The sequence below is a fragment of the Lytechinus variegatus genome, chromosome 14 (assembly GCF_018143015.1).
Source record: "Lytechinus variegatus isolate NC3 chromosome 14, Lvar_3.0, whole genome shotgun sequence".
NCBI classification, from domain to species: Eukaryota; Metazoa; Echinodermata; class Echinoidea; order Temnopleuroida; family Toxopneustidae; genus Lytechinus; species Lytechinus variegatus.
Genome location: NC_054753.1, coordinates 26,979,406 through 26,991,188, shown reverse-complemented (window position 1 = coordinate 26,991,188; position 11,783 = coordinate 26,979,406).

The following is an 11,783-nucleotide window of genomic DNA, read 5'->3' as shown; positions in this document are numbered from 1 at the left end:
AGGTTTTTTTTTTTTTGGGGGGGGGTTATGATATTTGATTTCTCAGGTTGCAATATCTTAAGAGGGAGAAGAATGTAGAAAAAAAAAGTATGAAAGAGAGAGTTCTTTGCCATCTTACATTATAGTTATTTAATTGAAAAAAAAAACCCAGAACTAACATTACCATTGGGCGTAATCTTGAACCACCCCCTCCCCCTTTTACCCATTCGAAATATCCTGCAATTCCTATGTGTATAGTGTTCTCTCCATTTCTTCTATCTTATGTTATTCATATGAATTGTAGAGGGTGCCACATGCTTTAACATTGCCTTCTTATTTAAAGAATGCGGGGGGGGGGGGGGGGGGAGGGTATCCTTGCATCAAGTTGGTTTTACAAATAGAATTAAAATGCAACAACAAAATTATGACGGTTTATGAAAATCCAACCAAGAAGAAGAGCATTAGGAATCTTTTATAGCTTGATTTTGGGAGCTTGCCTGCTAGCAGTTTATGTATTTCCAATTCTTATGGGAATATGTGTTCATGATGTGATAACTGGAAATATTTTTTTCTTAGAACTGTGTATTATATTTGTTAATATGGCAAAAGTCCTATCACTTATTATTTTCTTGGGAAATTGTATTTTACAGAGTTTTTATCATGGAGCAATGGTGGACCTGGTTAAAAAAAATAAACTGAATGGAAATTTTAATAAAGATTACAAATCAGAGTTTGGGGTTTTCGGGACCTATTGTCATTTATGATATCAATCTCTCTTGTTACCAAAACATAATATACATTAAGTGATGTTTGTCGTGCACTTTCAAACAATATATATATTTGACTGAAGAGAATAACTATGTTCGTGTGATAAAGTGGTGTGAGATTTTAATTGCATCTTTCAGTAACTTTTGAAATGACAAGGTGATGTGACAATGCACTAGTAACAATTCTGATTCTAATCTGAGTAATCAAATTCAAAGAACGTGTATTTAAATTGAATGTTATGAGCCTCATTTGCAAAGCCACGCAGAATTTGTATTGTTTTTCCCCTTATTCATTAACCAAATTGAATGTTGGCCCATGGCTGTTGATATTTTTGAACTCCAACAAGGGTAACTCACTCCCCCCCCTTCAGAACAAGACTTTCCATGGACTTTTCAGTTTTTGTTCATTGTCTGTAGATCAAATCAGATGATATGTATTTTTTACAGCTAATTGTGAGTTTTACAATGTCATAATATGTGTGTCACAGTCCAAATACTCAATGTTAAACAGTGTACATTACTATTTTACTATTCATTGTTGAATTTTGATCATGACACTTGCCAAATAAAAGCACTTTGTAAGGTTGTTTTCAAAATATAGATCATGAAAGTTGAACCAAGATATATCAGTTTCAGCACACCTTTGGCATGATATCCTACGTTGTACTTGAAATGTAACTTTGTTTTAAAACAATATTGCAATCTATTTGAATAAAGAAACATGTAGGCCTCCATCTGTTTACTTCATAGTTCATACCACGATACAAATTAGAATGTTATACAAATATGATAGTAACAATATTCATGACTAGTCACTAAGGGCAATATGAAGAGATGTAAATATTTGTTACAATTTGACTTTTTGAAAACAGCCCTTTAAAAGCAGCTTTGTAATTTTGCTGGTTGGGTGCCAATTGAAATAATATGGCAATAAAAAGATATTGACAGTATAATTATTGTTCTCAGATGTCACCTTTTTCTTTGTGTTTTTCTTTAAAGACTTTCCCTCTTTTCCTTCCTCTTGTTTTGTGTTTTGCAATGCCAATTATATGTCAGGTGTTGTGCTCAAAATTTCAAAGGTCAACTTTTCTGTTAAACCATTGAATTCATAAAAAAAAAATTAGAGGCCAGCCAGCATATATACTAAAGGACCAAAACTAACTTTTGTTTTATTGTTCCAATATTAAGAACAGATTCAGTATATACCAGAAAGAGGGCCCGCTTGTTAAAAAAGGTCCTCAAAAGGTTGGGGAACCTGCTCCAATTTGCCCCAAAGAGAGAGGGAGATGAGATAGGCAGCCAGGGAGTGAGGGGGGGAGCGGTGGAGGTAGAAAGGGTTGTTTAATTCCCACTAGCAATTTCGTTTACTGGTGATGATGATGTTGATAATGATAAAACGTTATGATTAATAGATTAACATAATTATAGACAACTATGCAATTGATTGTTCAAGTACCCATTTCTTAATTGTTTTGGCATTCGATTCATGCTAAAAAAAAATTTAAAAAGTTTTTAAATGGTTAGATATTATATGTCATTTATTCTTCAAAGGATAAAATAGTGCGATACATGCATATATCAATTCCCTCTGTGCCACATTCACGGATCTGGTATGTATATATATCGAATGAATGAGTAATAGAGACAGCGATCATCATTCTGCCTGCAGCTGTTCAGGTGAGGGGGCAAGGGAGGGGTTGATATATCACCCCTAGTCAGGATTCAGGAAGTCTCCTGTTTTCTATCTCCTAGGTTTCCACGTCATTGTTCTTAATTTCACTCATTCAGCAACGACAAACCCCCACCGTAATGAGCTCTAAATCAAACGCCTCATTTGCAAAGACAACGCCGATCTAACGCTTCCTACAATTAAGCAAGCACCTTGGAAACTCTGTACAGGTTCTAGAGTGTCGAGAGTGAGAAAATTGTTTCCTACAACAATACACGTGTTTTTATAGGATTTCGGTGGAATTTACTTTAAAAATGGAGAGTGAAATCCAAACCGCTAGAGCCTTTCACCCGCTGCAACAACAGCCGATTATCAGCGTATCTGGAGGCGCGACGTCGAGTAGGCCAATGATTGGGTATCTTCCTTACCGATATTCTGGCGGTCGACCCTTGTCAAACTGTAGCATCGAGAGCATTGGCTCTTTCGTCTGTTCAGAGTCGTCATCGTGGTTGTCGACCGATTTAGACGATGATCATTTATTGCACGCAGTGCATCGGTTGTCGATGTCGTCGTGCTCTTCGTGGACCGTAAGCGAACTCGGCGATGACCAAGGACTGGAAAGTCGATACGAAGGCGATGATGACGACGACTATCCGGATGATGAGACGGATCAGTTAATCGAGGATTCGCTACTTACATTGGCTTGCCTTAACGGCGGCGAGGAGGATAGAGATAGTGCTGTGTCGTGTCAGTCGTTGTCCGCATCAGACTCGGTCAAATCTGCAAGTAACCGGTCAGTAACCCCATCCGCTATCCAGGAAAATACCAAGGATATTACAGTGGGTCTAAATAAACTACGATTGGATCGACAAAGTAGGTTCATCGAAGAATGCGATCTCGACCTCATAGTCAAGCTCGACATCACAATCGACGACGCCCGAGTCGCCCGGGCATTCTTAATGCAGCAGGATTCAACACTTGTTGCTATGTCAGAAGCGAGGATCCTCCAGCTTCCATTCCTCAAAGATAGCAGTGAGACGATGTCGAACACGACTTCATCTTCATCTAAGTCGTTACTTTCCACACAGCTCTGTGGTCTTACGAGCTCGAGGACCCTTAACCGTCTTGGGAACTTGCCCGATGTTACTGACGTAGCAACAAAAAGGACATTGTCGGTCCGCCGAAAGAAAGTTGCGCATCTCAACTTCTGGGAACAGATGACCACAAACACTCTGAGTGATGACAAAACAAAACGAAGATCGATGCTTTATTGAGAGTTTTATTCAATTGTTTAAAATAATTATTTGGCGGTAAATTGGTATTTTAAACCTCAGGGTCCGCTTCTTCTCCGACCTTTTTCAGTATATATGTTCATACACCATTTGTGTTTGTTTTGAGATAAAATTCATATACTAGTATGGTAACGTTTGATTTTTTTTAAAGAAAACATATAACAAGAAGTGAAAGGTACAAAGGGCCGTTTCATAAAGCTTCTTTTATATATAATAACCAATTTGCAATAACATATAAAAGCTACTGAATTGGTCATAGAAATCATGCATTTGTAATTGTAACAAGTCTTTGTGAAGTGTGACCAGGTCTTGTTTCCAGGGCCCTGGGAACGATTTCTTTAGTGGGGATGCTGGAGTAGATTTGAAAAAAAAAATGGGGGGGGGGGGTCCACTACAAAATGGATTTCAAATTGGTCCCGAGAAATTTTAAAAGAAAAGAAAAGGGTTTTCACTACAAAATTGATTTCAAATTGGTCCCGAGAAATTGGAAAAGAAAAGAAAAAGGTTTTCACTACAAAATGAAGTTCAAGTTGGTCCCGGGAAATTTGAATAGAAAAAAAAAGAATAGGGGGAATTCACCACGAAATGAAGGTCGTTTTGGTTACATTTTTTTTCCGGTTTTACAAATCTTCCACAATACCTGGCGGTGTTGCCTAAGGAGACTCTACACGCTGCACCCAGGGTAATTTTGGGGTGCTGAAGCACCCCCAGCACAGCACCCACTCTTCCCAAGGCCATGCTTGTTTCCCAGAAACGTACACCCCTGTTCACTGGTGTAATAATTATAAAATTTACCAATTACTTGTAAGGAAAACCTAAGATAATAATTTCCCTTCTGTGGCAATATTATGGCATGGGAATATTTTCAAGGGTCCCCATAGGTCATGTATAGGTGGTGATCCCGTGGGACGGGTAAAACAAAATAGAGTCCTATTAAAATTAAAACCAAATCTAAAGTAAACTAAAATTGGATATGCATGGGCCCCCATATGTGAAATATCGTCTGGATGTTGTTTTAAGTCCCAAAGTGTATGAAGTGAGAGGTCCACGGTTTTGTCATTAGCCACACACACTGCAGGGATTGTTTGTTGATTAAATATGAATATTCGTCATCCCCGTCGTAAATCATACTTCTAATCCAAGTCTGGATCAAACCGGATTAGACACCGGATTAAACACAATGTTTTAGACGGGCCCACAAAATACAAGGGAGTTTGTATTGTATCTACAATATGAAAATGATGTTAAGAATTTTAAGCGCGTTGTTTTATTTCCGTCACTCTAACAACAAATATTTAAAGTTTTAACCAAGTTGTTTAACGTTTTAAACAAGCTGCTTAAAAAGTTTGAGCAATCATTTAAAAGTTTAAACAACTCGTTAGTTGAGTGACACACTTGGATGTGACTTTTCCGTTTTCTAACTTCATTCACGTATCGACATGTATGTATTTTTACCCCTTCTCATGTGATAATTTTGTTAAGAATTCCATGGTGATCCGAAACACTCCGTCGGTAAGGCCTGCAAAATGTTTTTTTTTTCTTATTAATTTTCGTATAATTTCAAAACAAAATGTGAGTTCATAATATTTATCTTCTTATTGGAAGCTATATCTTTTATCATAAACGTCAACATAAATTATGCTAAAATAGCATCAATGTATAATATTTTAATTCTTAAGAAATTTCAAATCACTCTAACAAACAGAGGTATTTTGTTGAAGAAATTTTTATGCGGATGTTGAAAATTATTGGAGATAGGAAGGAATTTTTTTCCAAAGTTGATGATTTTTAAAGTATGATTGAAAGAAACTAGTGTTAAATGTGCAGCTGTTCGAAATAGTGGAAATAAACTGTGAAACTGACAAAAATAACATTGATATATGATTTCTGTATATATTCATGGTCTAGCTGAAGGTGATTGCACTCGTCTTTATTAGACCCCTAACAGAAGTTGACGCGCCAAAAATTTTGTTGTCAATCAAACATGACTGAGTCACCTATTATTCATTATATCACTTAACCTTAGGCATAATAGGAATGTATGCATCATGGCCATAATAGAAATGATTCACGCCTTTTCAGATTCTGTTAATCTATTTCCAAAATAACTTAAAGAGGTGAGCATTTTTGGTTTAGGACGGAGAGCTTGATCTAGATAAAGTTTTTGAGATTTCTTTTTTTTTAATGCTTTCTTTAACTGTTTTGTGAATAGAAGTAGTATGAACACTCATTTAAGACCGACACTCCAGTGACTTTTGTTTAAACATTTTTTCGTAATCTTAAAGAATTTTTAAAAAGTCAAACAATTCTTAAGATATTCAACAATTCGTTGTTAGAGTGACGGCTTCAAACACATTTGTGTATGAACAGCATATACCGGTATTTATATTAAAAATATTGACTATAACTCTAAAGGGGGGCACCGGCCGGATGCCCCCCCCCCTAGATCAACCACCGGGGTCGCTTGTACAACCAGAATGTTTAGTCTGTCTTTTATATATATGATATGGTTGCTTTTGAATGATGATAAACATTTGTCTAAATAATATTCTTGTAACGTGCGAACTCTTTATTCCTTTTTTAAATTTGGATTTATGAAAATGTTTGTGTCCAGAATAGAATGTAAACGTTGTTGTGAAATTCTTAAATAAAAGTATGCCTTGGCAAGATCAAAGTAAATGGAACATGGAGTGTAAATAAAAAAAGATAAAACATTTCGTCATGATTTCCATAACATTATAAAATGATAACATAAGCAGTCAATCATGTATAGTTTGATCGATGAGTTTATAATGAAATGTGTTCATTAAACAACCGCGATCTGTGTTTTTTTCCAGAAAATATAATGTATAACGAATAAAGTTAAAAGAATGATAATATGTATTATATTTTATATATTGTGAAATATGTATAAATTCTATTTTGTTTGGTTTCATATATCAAGGAATAAATCTGTAGTATTTTAGTCAGTCCAAATTGTCTTCCATGGAGAATTTTTTTTATCATAATGAATATTGTTTGAATAAATTCAGGTTAAACCAAATGAATTTATAAAAAAGATCGCAATTGAGCTAATTTCTACGAGTTTGTTTCTGTCTGTGTCTTATTTGTATATCCATCTTAAATACTTTCAAACATCGTGCAGTTTAAAAACTTATAAACATATACATTATAATCATGATAATGGTGCTATATCCTCTCTGTCAAAAGGAGTGGTTGATTTTGCAGCCTATGGGCATATGTTATAATTTGTCTTTTGTTTTTAAATCGTAGTTGATTATGAATTGAGTAATGTAATAATGGTTTTCAAAACTGCTTTCACATCCTTTCAGGGTTGTTTTGTCTTATTTATTCCCCTTTTTTCAAGGAGAATGTAGCTTTATTTTCCTCTCAATGCTGAATTTAACGATCTGATGAAGTATACCTGGGCCTGGTCTTACAAAGACTTGCTATATTGATCCGATCAATCGTTACTATGGAAAGCCAGCAAAGTCAGCATATAAAATGCATGCTTGCTAAAAAAAATCTAGATATGAATGTATATCCATAAATTCATTGATTTCTTGACAGTTCGATGTGTTCTCCTTTGTTTACAAAGGACATTTTGCACATTTCCGGTAGAAAAATTATGACACTGATGGATTTCCACAGAGTTACGATTGATTGGATCAATACTAACTTTTTGTAAGTCGGGGGTCTGGTGAGCATCTCATCAACACTTTCGTCTGACAATTTGTCAGATCTGACAACTTTCCTTGATTTTGATTGGCTATAAAAGAATTGTTACTATGGAAACTGTCGGATCAAACATCTGACAAGTCCTTTCATGAAACGCTCCCCTTTCGGTTTATGCACTCTTACCTAAAAATTTAGGTTGGTTAATATGTGAAACCCCAACTGTTGGTAAAAGCAAAGGAATGGAAAATTGTTCTTACCCACCGATGTATTAGTTCTATCAAGCATGATGATGTCAAGTTTCAGTTGTATTTTTTTCTTTCCTTATAATTATGCTAATTTTAATAAAATATTTTTATCAATAAAATAATTTGAAGATGACTACTAGCTGTGCGTGATATTTATCATGGTATACTCTGAAATAGAGATAGGAAAAATCAGTGGTACTTTTTTCAATCTTCAAATTAGTTTCAGACAAATTAGTTTTCAGACTGGGTTAGGGCGGTCCGCGGACTATAGTCATTTGGTTAACTTTGCCCAATTCCTGGCAGCTCATCCAGGTGGATCCAGTGTTTAATCATTTTTGTGTTACTGTATCATTGTAACAATTATTTTTTATCATTGTATTGACTTGTTTGATATTCTGCCAAATAAAATAATAAAAATAATAATAATAGTATTCAAATCCTGGTATACAAGTTTGTGTGTTTTAGAGAACAATATAACATACACTATCAGCGTCATTTTTTTCCCTTAAAAAACAATTTACACAACACGGACTGGTTCCGCACAGGAAAAACATGTGTACATAATAGCCATTCCTCATAACAGAGTTTAACAAAACAAAATAAGTGAATTGGGTGCTTTTTCTCTAATATATTTATTCATTCATGTCAAATTATTATCACCCTTAAGCAATATGCAAATACTATTCTGACTTGATGCTAACTGACATTAGTATTGTGTCACAATTATTTGAGACACAGTTCCGACGGTCTGCATATCTACTGCCTTTAAAAATAGAGATCCATTTTGTCTCGTCGGACAGACTTCAGAGGAAGCTATCAATTATGAAATGTTATAAGCAAATAGATCTGCAAATGATAATGTCAATGACTGGTTGAGAAGTAAATTGAGATTTGATATTCTAAATGAGGGTGTGGTGAAGTATGACCTCACATACATGTAATTATCAGTCATGCGTGCATGACATTTCTTTAGATAAAAATAATATGCATTATGTGAAAATATGATAGCTTTAGAGTTCGACCTATCTTGAACTGTTTATTGATATAGAAGCATGCCGTGCACCCCCCCCCTTCCATGAAAAATAATATCAATACCTACTGCTTTTGTAAACTTTCACAGAAATCCATATTTTCCCCTTTCAACTATATTAAAAACAAGAATACAAATCTCCGTCGCCTCCCCTCTCTTTCTCTGTCGCTTCTTACATAATTATGTTTTTATCATCATTCTTGAGCTCCCCCCCCCCTGAGGATAGAAGGCCTGAAAATTGAATAAATTTTCTGACACAACCGTCACTGATTATAGCAGAGCATATGGCACAGATAGTGGGCTATTATTTAATAAAAGACTTTTACTAGAAATTCAACTTTCATAACACTGGGTTCATGAAACAACAATAAATGCAACAAAAATGTTTGATATATCAGCCACGTGGTTGACAAAGTCTTTTTGTGTTCCTTGTGAATAGATGATCACTTTTTTTTGGGGGGGGGGGGCTTCCCACATTCCAAAGCTACTTTGCACAGCAGACTATAATGTACCATGTTGATGTATATATGCCAACGCCATTATCACTTCGGACTTCGGAGAGATTTGACAACGTTGCCACGAGAGGTTTCTGCGGTTGACATCCTCATGATCCAGGTGAGGTACGTTGATCATCATCTTCTTCAGCCCTGCTCTGTCGCTGCATGATGTCGAAATGATTCGTCTCCATGGCAACTGGTTCTTAACACGGTTTAGAATTGGATTAGGCTTTTTTTCTATAATATTCATGAAATTCATTCACTTCAAATCATGCAACTTGTAGTATGTATACAAAATTCAGAAATAAAGATAAACTGACAAATCTCATGCAGGTAGATAATTATTTGTAATTATACATAGCCATTCGTATACAAGAATTCACAAAATAATATGCACAAAGTTATTGCAAAAATAATTTTCACAATATGTGATGCATATTCTATCATTGTTGTTTGGAGCAATCGCCATGGATGGCTTTAAAAACATCTATAACAAAAATCTAAAAGCCTATAGAATAAGATGCAATAAACGCATAATAAATTATGAGCGACTGCATTTTCAATTCTCCGTGCAAAGCCCGACCCTGCTTAAATCTTCCATAGGCAAAAAAGAATAAAAATTATCGAGTGTTACAAATAAATAAATAAAAAACAATAATGCCAAGTTACATGTACACACAGACAGTTACAAGTGATAAAAAAACGTAAAGGTCTATTAATGAAAAGCGAATTACGGGTAGATGGCGTGCAAACTTGAGTAAATGTTGCTATTATGATTTAGGTCAACGAATGTCAGATTATTTCTGACATGTGTGTAGCAAGGTGGGAGGGTCCCCATTCTTCTTGCATAATCAGGAAGCAGTATAATTTACCCAATTTCCGATTTATTTGTGTCCCTTGCTTGTGAACTTGTGAGATACGTATATCCTCTTCGGGAAGTCCCCCACAACAGTCCTTCACATGCTTGAAATATCTCATTTCAGTACAGCTGCTTTGTATTTGCAGTACTCGTTTAGAAAACATATCCTGTTCAAAAAGTGCTTTAAAACATCTCACTTTTAGGTCTAAATTGCAATACAACAAAATATTTCTGTTCGCGCTTCGCACATCATTATATTAAGGGAGATTCTCACTTTTTTATGATTGAAACACATGCATAGAATGTTTTATATGTCCAAATTATTTTCAGCTCGAACGCTAGCATTATGTATTTAGGGGGATACCCACTATTTTCATGTTTACATAAAGTGTATAGAATGTCCATTTTTAGGTCTAAATCTAAAAAAAAATATGAGCTCGCGTTTTGCAATAAATGTTTATTGAGATATCATTAACTTAAAACAAGCTTATAAACTTTAGTTTCCAGGACGGATTCGGATTATCAAAAATTTTTGGCTCGCGCTTTATGCTTGTATATAATTGCTTAGAATCCCATCCTGTACAGATAAAAACTTCAGATCTAGTTTTAATTCGGAAAATCAAACGTTTTTAGGTCGGTCATCGAACATTTTCAGCTCGCGTTCGCATTATTAGATCTGTGAGATGTGTATCCTTTTCATGACTGCAAAAAGTCCTTAAGGTTCTTTTTAGTACGGCCATCATAATAAAAAAATCAGCTCGCGTTTCGCACTCGTATCAACTGTTTAGATAATGCATCTTGTTCGTGATTACAAAAACTACTCAGAATGTTCGATATTCAGATCAAAATAGATGAAATATCCAAAACTTTGAGCTCGCGCTTCGCGCCCATATTATTTATTTAGGCCTGGACATGATACCTTTATAGTGCACACTAATTAACCTATAGTCTTTTGTTTGGACTACCCCCTAAAACAAATAATAATCGTTATCATTTAGCGGCTGATCGGAAAAAAATGAACATATACCCCCCCCCCATGGTAAAAGTTGGTTCCGAACCTGGCTCGCATCCAATTCATATACACCTACACATTCCCCATAATGGTGACAGCGAGCATCCTGATTTGTCATCTTGATGGAACTTGGAAGGCAACAGACCTGCCACTAAATGCTTGAAATCAAAGGATTATCTGGTGACGAGTCTTAGAACACAGAAATTACATCGGGTACAAAGCAAATTTCTTAATCCCTTTTGCATTTACCCGAGGCACACCCATTCAATTTGATTAACGCGAGATTGTGTTCGGAAAAGGAAATTGTGCATGCGACAGGGGGTACTTTTTTTTCAAAATCGCTTGAGCTATCTTGTTGTCAAACTTGAGGGAGAATGCATGGGGCATTCAACTCCCAAGTGCTTTGCGCATGTTTGTTTTGGACCTGTATAGATTTTTGGAAGTTTGAAGAAACAAATCAAAAGGAATAAAAGGAAACTCTTAAGGTGAAACACACACACACATATCGTAGCATCTTTGTGGAAGCGGGCATAATTAAATTTACCCCCCCCCCAAAAAAAAAAATGCAGATATTGGTACCGTAACTATTATTAATGACATGACAGCTAGAACAATAATTAAGCCAATGCGGATAAACACGGAGACAAGTTAAGAAAGAAATTATATTTCTCACTTACTTAATGTTTCAATCCTTTTATAGGATACTTTAAATCACATATTACACCAAAATTTGATTGGTGATTGGTGATTTTTTA